The sequence below is a fragment of the Lissotriton vulgaris genome, chromosome 1_1 (genome assembly GCF_964263255.1).
Source record: "Lissotriton vulgaris chromosome 1_1, aLisVul1.2, whole genome shotgun sequence".
NCBI classification, from domain to species: Eukaryota; Metazoa; Chordata; class Amphibia; order Caudata; family Salamandridae; genus Lissotriton; species Lissotriton vulgaris.
In genome coordinates this window covers 1076499227-1076509122 of record NC_141685.1, presented here as the reverse complement: position 1 = coordinate 1076509122, position 9896 = coordinate 1076499227, and positions in this window count along the sequence as shown.

Genomic DNA, 9896 nt, shown 5'->3' with positions numbered 1-9896 from the left:
TCGCGGACATCATCGGGCATCCAGCGGATCCTGGATGGGTTTGTCTCCTTTTGTGCCTCACGGGGATTGGAGGTCAACTTGGAGAAAACCAAGTTTATGATTTTCAATCCCCCGAGGCACACCCACCCAAATCCCACACTGAATGGAACTCCACTAGAGCGAGTCAAGACTTTTATATACCTGGGGGTCACGTTGACTGAGCACTTTACATGGGACCACCAAGTTTCTAAATCTTCCCTGAGACTTGCACAGATTATGGGAGGCATAGGCAGATTTCACAGAGCCTCAACTTTTAAACCAGTTACCCCTGCCCTTGAGATATATAAAACACAGGTCAGGTCTGCAGTTTTGTACGCTGCAGAACTTTGGGGACACACGAACATATAAAACTTACTGAAGGTTGAACAGGCCTTCATGCGACATCTGGTTGCCCTTCCCCAAAGCACGCCCCTCGTACCACTACGCTTGGATCTGGGCTTGAAACCCATTAACGAATTGGTAGCTGCACGACCTCTGCTCTACTGGAGAAGGCTCTGGTCTGTGCCGGAGCTCATATCCTTTAGAGCAGAGTTCATTACAATTTGGGGGCAGCTAAAGAATAAGAACATACCCTGGTTGGCACATGTAAAGGGTCTCCTCAAATTGGTCTACCCCAACTATGGGACACACCAGAGGACAGCTGCACAAGGATGCAAAGGTCTGTACTAGTGGCGGCTGTAAGGTCACATAACCTCAAAATGCTATATTGCTCGACTTCCTTGGGGAGGCTGTCTACTGAGTTCCTACTGATGAAAGCCGAATCCAGGACGGAGGTGTTCCTGGACCTAGTACAGCCTCCACTTGCAAGAAAACTATACATCCAACTGAGGCACGGCTCTATTTCGATTGGGGCATTGACATCCAGATGGGCAAAATCGATGGAGGCCAACTGCCCTGCTTGCAATTACTGTAGGGAAGTCATTGTACATATCTTCCTTTTCTGTCCGGCATATAGCGAAATTAGGAAATGCTGGATTATTCCCTTGTGCAAAAACCTGGGTTTCAGACAATGTGTACAAGCTTGGAGAGTTTTAACCTACGATACCGCCCCTCCCATTGTTTTTGCTGTCTCCCGATTTTTACTTGGCATGTGGCAGAGAAGAACTGTTTTTATTAATAAGAAATAATGGTCTATTGCTTCTCATTTTTTCTCATCTTTGATAACTAACGTTTAATAACTTTTTTAATTTCCATGTACTTATGGTTTTATTTCTGTGCCTGCACATATTTTATTGCACTTTTATGGTCATTGACCGAAATAAAGTTACCAAACAAACAAACTCAGAGCTGCCGTGGATCCCTTTCAATTACAGACCATCAATACATGAAAAGGATTCCTTTAAAAAGATTAGTGCCATTGTCCTGTGCGAACTCCAGTGTTCACTTCTAACCTTTGTCACCACTATCTCTAGGTGAGCAATAGACAACCTACTGTCATAGTGACTCCCTTGGTCTACCTTGTCAATGAGTAACCTGGAGATTGGAAGACCTGAATATTGTTCTCCATGTCATCTTAGATCTGACTCCACTGGGCCTGAAAGCGTTCCACTTAAGGTTCTCAAGCACTGGGAGCTCTGTAAATATAGATGAACTTCAAACCGATGATTAACAGCAATTGTCTCACTTAAGGTAGCCCCCTCTGACAGAATAGTCTACATCTTCTGAAAAGTCTGGCCTCTTCCTGGAAATGATCTTGTTGCTTTTTTGTATTTGACTGGTCCTACAGTTTTTGACAAACACGCCCTGCATCTGAGTAATTCCTCCTAAGAACTCCTACCAATGTAAACAGAGTAAATGCTGTTGCCTGATCAGGATGTGAAAATTGCCACTTTAAGATTACAGTGTTATCATGTGGGCTGTCCATTGTAGCCATGTATGTCACAAGTGCATCCAGGGGTAGCACGTTCTATCACTTTATTGCTCTTAGTTACCAATGATACTGGTGTGGCTCCCATTGGTCTCTTGGTACATGAAGGCAGCAGTAGGTAAAGTATGAATGGATCTTAGAACCCAGTGTTTTCTGCATGCATTGCTGTAGATCACACACTTTGCACACTCCTGCCATCCAGTATTGTGCTTGGAGCATTACTACGTAGTTTTTAAGGCATGTGCTTGGTTTCAAGTTGACTCATGATAGTACCCCTCAAAGATACCAGCACTAGGACACAGGCTGCAATTCAGATGTATGTTTTCTGCCATCTGTTTCAGAAATGTTGATTGCTCAGTGATAGCTGAACCTCAATAAATATTTTGGCAACAGAGGTTAGGGGAACTGAAGGTCTCTGTTGGAGCATCAAGATCACCATCCAGCACCAATGGCAAGGGGAATCTCAGTTAAGAGTGGGGTGCCACGTAATATTAGAATGACTTGCTTGGGGTTAGACAATGGAACACACACCTTTTTCATTTTTCCCCACATGCAGTAGAACATTTCTGTTGTCTGTAACCTCTGTCTACAGATGGACCATGTTGAGAGTGCATGTTCAGCATGCAACACTTCTTTGCGAGCAGACTATATGGCCTCAAAGGGATTGGAAGTGGTTGCACTACACCATCATGAATCTTGTCTGCAGCTGGGGCGATCATAGAAGATGTCAATAGATTCAAACATGACAACAATTTGGGTGCCAATCTGGAGCCTTAACAGGAGCCCAGCGTGATACATATCTCTCTTGAAGACTCTAGTTCCGTAGACCCAGGTTTTTCAGTGCTCCACTGAAGCCTCCACCGATGAAGACCACACCTTCGATTTCAGGCCGTGATATTGAACACCAGTCATGCATATGCCAAGGAACACTATTTGGTAAAGGTCTATAGTCAAGTGACAACACAAATATAATGAGCTACAAATAATATAATAACCAACATATAGTAATAGATGAACTCACCACTCACAAGATGATAGATGTTCTATTTGTATAAATGTATTTTATCCTAAGAATTAATGTTTTCATTTTTTTGATTTTTTTGGAATGTATTCATTTTAAACAGATATATATTTTACATCAAATTCTTAATAATGTATAAATATTAAAATCCATTGAAAGACAAACATAACAAAACACGTGATAATGCTATATGGCGAGATAGGTCACAACGCGCGTTTCGGCTGGCTAGCCTTCTTCAGGTGGCCATATATTGCACTAAATCCAGTTGCAGGAAAAACTAAACGTCCTTTATGGGCTTGAATGTAAGATAGATATCTTAGGGGATATGATTCCGTCCACACGATAATAAATGACTGATTAATATTATATAATCCTTTGAAGATATTTCTTCTTCATGTATAGAATTGATACTGATTAACAGACTTTATGTAGGTTCTGTTTTATCGCTTATTCGCTGGGTTGGATATTCAAAGAAAGGTCATAGAGAGCAGGGTCAGCTATGTAGCAAAGGTAACCAGAGCGTTTGGATCCTTCTGGGGAAAAATGCCTGATAGGCTCTTAAGGCTTGCTTCCGAGAGTCAGAAGTCTCATGCAGTAATTTGATTCTTGTGGTCGTCGTTTCAAGCTAAAAACGCAGGATATGGCTCTCGTTAGCGTGGCGGTCGGCGTGCACTTCCATCGTCGCGCCCGTCTGCTGCGCCCCCGCCAACACATGATGATAAATGAGGGGGTAGCGAGAGGCGCGGGCTCCTGTCTCCGCCCTCCGGCTTGCTGGAATGTCCCTGATTGGTCCGCCTACCTCCCCATGAGCTCTCCACTCAATCGGCACACAGCCGTGGTGGAACGAAGCTCGGGATTCGGCGGCCAAATAGCTGGTGAAACAGAGGAGCAGCATGACTCGCTGACTTCCTCATAGCTGTATCAAATGAGCAAAGCGTGTGCCAAGGTACACAATAACAAACTAAAATAGGAGGAGCAGCCTAACTCGCTGTCGTCCTCTGTGCAAAGAATACGATTGTGCAAAAAGGCAATAGCTGGTTAAAATTCCTGTCACGATAAAAGCATATACATCAAGTTTTTTAAAAGCACGCTAAAAATGCTTGCGCTCGCACAGTGGCAGCAGCGGCTTCAAAGTGGTAGGCTGCGAGCTCACCAATGCCGGCTTGAAATAGCGGGAGGCACGGGCTCCTGTCTCCGCCCTCCGGCTTGCTGGAATGTCCCTGATTGGTCCACCTACCTCCCCATGAGCTCTCCACTCAATCGGCACACAGCCGTGGTGGAACGAAGCTCGGGATTCGGCGGCCAAATAGCTGATGAAACAGAGGAGCAGCCTGACTCGCTGACTTCCTCGTAGCTGTATCAAATGAGCAAAGCGTGTGCCAAGGTACACAATAACAAACTAAAATAGGAGGAGAAGCCTAACTCGCTGTCGTCCTCTGTGCAAAGAATACGATTGTGCAAAAAGGCAATAGCTGGTTAAAATTCGTGTCACGATAAAAGCATATATATCTAGTTTTTTAAAAGCACGATAAAAGCACGCCAAAAATGCTTGCGCTCGCACAGTGGCAGCAGAGACTTCAAAGTGGTAGGCCAGACGGAAATCAGGTTCTCCGTCTGATCCATGCCCCCCTTCAGTCCTGACACTGAGGTACTAACCTGGCTAGCATCTGTACCTCTATGTTCTATTCAGGCACCTTTCCTTCCCTATGGAAAAAGGCCATCATTCTGCTGTTGCTAAAAAAATACAATCTTGATTCAGGAGAGACCAAAAACTATCGGCCAATTGCGCATCTCCCTTTTCCATCTAAACTCATTGAAAATATTATGAATACTCAGCTGGCTCAATTTCTTGAGAAGAATAAGCTGTTAAATGACACAGAGTTTGGCTTCAGGAAAGGTCATACACCGAAAAACACACTCATTAAAGTATCTGATGATATTAGGTTTGTGCTTGATAGAGGGGGTGCTGCAGTACTGGTGCTACTGGATCTATCTGCAGCATTTGACACCGTCATGCTACGTTGATCAATCGTGTCTCAGCTAATAGGCAACGGGCACAAGGCCAAAGCCCTGCTGTTCTCTTTTCTATCCAATCACACCCAGTCAGTTAGTCTGGGTGACTTCTACTCACCCGTTTTCTCACTCTCTTGTGGAGTTCTGCAAGGATCTTCTCTAAGTCCGACCTTGTTTAACATATATGTGACTGACTTAGCACGAGTAACCAAATCATCCGGTACGGGTCTCAGGTCATATGCGGATGATACGCAACTGCTGCTCACCGTGCATAAAGATGGAGACGCAGTCTCGGCAAGCTTTTAGGATGGCATGTTGGCCATTAGTTCCTGGATGTCAAATCACTGTATTAAATTAAACTCAGCCAAGACAGGAGTAATGGTCTTTGGAAACCTTGCTCCAGGATATTTTCCGATCTGGTGGCCAGCTGATTTGGGATTACCCCCTATCCCTGTCAAGAAGGCCAGAAACGTGGGTGTCATTTTTGATGGTAGATTATCCTTCATTTATCATGCTAACGCAGTGGTCTCCTCATCCTTTTATGTTTTAAGAATTATAAAGAAATTGTTACCTTTTGTCCCAGCCAGCACTGGGAGAAAGTTAATCTGTGCTTTGGTCATGTCTAAGGTTGACTTCTGCAATAGCCTTTTAATTAATGCCCAAGAAAGGGTTCTGGGTAGGCTGCAGTTGGTACAGAACACAGCCGCTAGGATATTGTGAGGTGCCCCCAAGTTTAAGCCTATCTCCAATGTGGTGGGACAGCTCCATTGGCTGCCCATAAGAAACAGAACAAATTTCAAGGCTCTCTGTATTCCCTATTAGGAAATCCATAATGCAGGACTGGAATGCTTGAAGAAAGCTTTCCTGGCTTACTCGCCTAGAAGATCTCTTCACTCAGCAGATGCCAATCTTCTGATTGTCCCTAGAACCAAGAAAGCCAACTGTGGTGACAGAAGATTCATAGGGGCCACATCCAAACTGTGGAATTCTCTCCTTTGTAGATTAAGGCTAGTCCCATGCTGCTACCATTTAGAAAACAACTAAAAACTTGGCTCTTCCCACCAGCTCTCTGCTACCCTTCCAGTACATAGCGCCGAGACACCTGCAGGTATTTGTGCACTTTATAAGTTGTTAAAGTAATTAAATAAATATCATCTACATAGGACAATGCCTCTTCATCCAAATTCTGAAGTAACTCTGTTACCCTAGCGGAGAACAACCCAGGGCTACTCTTATACCCTTGATGGACTCGACAAAATTGACACTGTGAACCTAGTGCAGAGAATGCTGTTAAATATCTGCTCTCAGGAGCTATATTTTGGCAGAAAAATCCACTTGAGATATTCTAGCAGGGTGGCGTGACGGGATACGAACTCTACAGTACAGGACTGGTGGACAACTGACGTTCCTTCCACCTCCTCTCTTTCACCGCTTCAGGACGCTTGGGAAACTGAGTCCGAAGCATGGTGGACCCGCCAACCAATAAGAAAAGAAGACTGTACCTTTAACGGAAACAACTACGAAGGAGAAGGCACAGCCCCCTGTGACGCGCTCCTGTGCAGAGCGGACGGCTTCGAGGAAAGAGACACGCCCCCCTGTGACGCGTTGCCACGAGGATTGGTCAAAGAGCAGGAAGAGGAAGGAGAGTGGTGTTCCGGCACTTCGGGGAAGAGAGGAGAGCGAGTGGAGAGCGAGAAGAACAGAGCGGGAAGGAGAACGGACTCGGTGGAGGAGCGGAAGACGGGAGACGCTGTGCCTGGAGGCCAACATCACCGTGCAGCGCCCAGCCACGCTCACGGAGGAGTGTGGCTCAACCAGGTGCGTCAGCGTATGTTGGGTTGGCTGAGGAGGGGTGGCGACGCAGTGTAATTAGTGTACATAGGGTGCTCAACCTACCTCCCTTAACTTGCCCACCCTCCCTTACCTGAAGTACCGGGTTTTTAAGAACCCAGCGGTGCCAGGGAGAACACCCAAAGACTTCGAGTCCTTCCTGTTTCAGACTACAGAAACACAGAGTCTTCTAGGTGAAATCAAAGATCGTATTTATTGGCTGCAGCCAGTAACAGGTATCCTAGAAGTACAACAGCATGTATGTTCTCAGGAGACTGCTCAAAATTACAAAGCTAGACTTAATCCTTTTATACAAAATAATATGCTTCAGGCAAACATTCCTTATTTTACAGTTGACCATTCACATATTTTCACTACAAAGAAAAAGCTGAGTCATGATGACAAGCCCACATTTCAGTTTGTCCAGTCCATGATCAATTACCCGGCAAGGCCCAGAACTCTCATCAGATATTGACGGACCCCTAATAAAAACTGGCACCTCCTCCTCGTAAAGCAGGTCATAAAGAAGAAACAGGGACAGGTGTGTGTGAGATAAGACATGGTTTGTGTGCGATGAACGGTTTACGACATTTTGCGCCTTGATACTAATCTCATTCGGCCACTGGGAAAGGAGCTGGCCGAACAGGTTTGGCTTCAGGCAGTGGAGTCAGCTTGCCCAGGCCACAGAAGAGTCAGCAAAGGTGTACGTGTCCTTCAGATCGAATTCAGCCTTAGTTATTTGGCTATGTGAGGGCAATCACAAAATGGCTGCCGTTCACAAAATGGAACCCGAAGGTTCAGGACGAAAACTCCGATTTCAGGGTGATTTCGTGACTCGAACATGACGGAAATGTTTGTGCATAGTATTCGAACCATTACCGGTCTGCTGATACGAAAATCGTCATGATACGACGATGTTTATGACACGGGTCCAGAATTTTCAGTGCCACAGACACTCCTTTTGCCCTTACATAGGCAATAACCTATACTCATGCTAATCTGAGTCCAGGTCTATATTCATAAAGTCATTGAGATGTTGCTGTAGCATCATCCTATTACTTAGCTCGTTTCTTGATACAGGTTTCCTTACACACGATGTAGCACAGAGGCCACATATTGCAGGAGCACACTGTACACAAAGACAGAACAGGAAAAGAATGGCTAAGACGATCCCAATGACTATCAGAATTTTCCATCCCCAGGCAGATATCAGTTCCCAGAACCACCCCATCAATGACCAGTCTCCTTCATCCACGTGAATGGATTCAGAGATCTTATGCAGTTTGGAAATGGCCTGGTATACTGTCGGAGCGTTGTCTGGGATAAAAATGCAGCAACTTGATTGGATCACTTTACATACCCCACCTCGGTCTGCAAGTATGACATCTAACGAGACCCTGTTCTGAAGAGTCATAAGGCGATCCGACTGGAGCTCAGCAGTCAAATTACTAAGGGCACCGGCAGTTTCAACTACAGTGGATTCAACCACCCTTGTCAATTGCCTTATGTTCCTGCTGTTCACCATAGGCCACCAAAATGACAGAAAACCCTTTACAAAATCTCAGAATTCTTGTCCTGCAGTGTCTTCTTTACTGACGACACCTCTAACTATCCTTGTCCTGTGGTAATCTGCCGCGGCCCTGTAGGTGGGAGGCAACAGGAACGAGACAAAACATGTGCCCGAGAAGTCAGGGGGCAACCATGTAAAGGCTCTATCATGGCAGATGAAATAAGTACCCTTAGCTGCTAAGAACGAAGGGGAATTTCGAGGTGCAAATACATATGTTTCAGTGCAGACGCTCTTCCCCAACTGAGCTCTGGAATTTTTGCCATTACCTTGCAAACATAGGTGACCCTGATGGGGTACAATCCAAATCGGGGAGGATCTTTTTGCTTGTTGGTTCTCACCCAGGGTAATTCCATATTCTGTTATGTTCCATCTAACGTAATCTTGCAACTCATCTCTAGGAATCGTTCTGTACGAGTCAATTGTTCTGCTCATATTTGCAATTCCTACTACCAATGCTTTGTTGCTTGAGTTACTTTTCGTGGAACGTGGGGGATATGGTTCGATGGCAAATATGAACATCATCTGAAACGCCCACAAAGAACCATTGTAGCTAAATGGTAAGACCAAGTATGGGATACCCTTATCTGTCATATGCGGCATAAGACCACACACCCAGCAGTTAGTTGTGTTTACTACTAATTGGTGTTGGTGTAACAGTTGAACGAAAGAGTTATTAATAAACTCTAATCTTCTAGAGGACTCATGTTCAGGCAAAGGGTGAAAAGAGTGCGGGGAAACAGTAGGAGGAGGTATGGGCTGTGTAGTGGGTGCAAATGTTACTTGAAAAGTGAATGAAACATATCCTATTAAAAACATCATTACACTAAGCAACATGAAAATACATGATATTAAAAATCTTTTCTTCGTCATCAATATACACATTCTGTCTTTAAAGTTCAGTCGTTTGGCAGGTCTCTGCATCTCGGAAAACTCCATCCTCTCTAATTTGCTGCCCGCGGTGGTAGGGTGTTTCTGCTGAAGAGTGCTTCTGTCAGTCCAGGGCAACTCCCTTAGACCAACCAGAACTGTCGACCTAACGTCTTCAGCTGCACTCCAAAGACTTGGGCAACCGCGACCCTAGCAGCAGAACCGGATGGCGGTTCGAAAAACAAAAATGAGCAAGTTTCTCAGATGAGAGAGCTGCACAATCAAAAAGTAAAAAGAAATATTTTATTTGTCCATAGTCATAGTTCTCGGTCTCAAATTGTAACAGTTTCTTCCAGGTGCTGTCTGGTCTTGGAATAAAAGTTCAGGCTTTGTAGTGTTCAATTGAATTGACGGAGGTACAGCCTCTTGCAAAATATCGTCGCTTTCCTGTTCAGAAATTGTTCCTTTTACACGTGCATCGCTAAAAGGTAGAAAACGAGGCACAGTCTCAGTTTCAGAGTCAGCGATCCCCTCCTGGACCCTACGGTCGTACGGAAGAGGCAGTGGGACCCTCTTACAATGAATGCCGTGGATCCAGTGTTTCTTTCCTTCCACTTGAACAGCTGATCTTGTTGAGAGAAGGACTAGATGAGGGCCGGTCCACCGGGGCTGGTCATTCTTTGTTCGCT